Below are 1,297 nucleotides of genomic sequence, written 5' to 3'. Positions count from 1 at the left end.
ACTATTCATGCCGCCAGTTTCTTGGAAATTCGTGCAACAATTTTTGCAAAATTTTCCCCCACTTCAGTCCAGTCTCAATCTTAAGTCCTACCTGCTTTTACACAACGCCCCTCACATTTCTTGGTTATACCATGTTTCGTTTGCTCTGTATTGACCAGATTCGAAATGTTCAACAGAGTTATGCACGTAACCATGATTCATTCTTTGAAGATACATTTTTTATAAACAATGATCTGAGCTTATACAGAGTTTTGCACGTACAGATTCATATAAATTAACAGACCGATACCATTCTTTAGACAGAACATAAAAATATAAGAAAGATACAGAGAATCTTTGAAAATCCACGTTACTTCCAACACAGTTTCATGCATGTTTTCATATGAATATTATGAAAGTATCAAGATTATATATAATTAACACATACTAATACAGTTGCAGTTCATAAAAGAAACTTGACAGAAGATCAGTGTGCATCTTCACCAAAGAAACTTGGTAGAAGATTCAAACACAAGATTCAACAAATATCCATACACAATTCCATACCAAATTGATATTTAATTAAAGGTAAAAAAATCCCTAAAATCCCTAAAATCTCTCTCTCTCTCTCTCTCTCTCTCTCTCTCTCTCTCTCTCTCTCTCTCTCTCTCTCTCGGGACACCTAGGTGCCCAGGCTCCTTAGCTAGATGCCGTTGGTTCGTACTTGATCTCGCTGTTAAAAGGGGTATAGATTTTGCATGCATACCCGCATTATTATTTTCCTATTTGTTTGCATGAAGATACTGATATGGAAAGTAATAAAGGTGGCCGAATTGATACCTGTCATTATTTTCCCTTCATGATAGGAAATTGCAATTAATTATTTATTATACTTGTTGTCATGTATGGTAGGGGCATAATAATTAAATAGAAAAATACCACGCAACTTTTTTTAGCACGTACGCTAATACGTATATATTTTCATTGGGTATAACAGCAACACGTATGTATTTCCATTGGGTTAGACACCAACACACATATTTTTATTAGGTATAATACCCATTAACTGCTTTCACGGTCTGAAAAATGTACCCGTCGGTATCTCGGGTACATATACCGCTTATAAAATGTGTGACATTGATGGGTATGTAGAAAAAAATCACATCGAGATATGTATATTTATGTTTATATTTTTATTGGGTATAACACCTACACGTACATATTTATTTGTATATTCGCATCAAGGTATATTTATGTGTATATTTTTATTGGGTATAACATCAACACAATTTTAGTAAAACGTATGATATTGGAGTGT

Source organism: Triticum dicoccoides, chromosome 1A (assembly GCF_002162155.2).
Source record: "Triticum dicoccoides isolate Atlit2015 ecotype Zavitan chromosome 1A, WEW_v2.0, whole genome shotgun sequence".
Taxonomy (NCBI): domain Eukaryota; kingdom Viridiplantae; phylum Streptophyta; class Magnoliopsida; order Poales; family Poaceae; genus Triticum; species Triticum dicoccoides.
Note: the sequence above shows the minus strand (reverse complement) of the source record.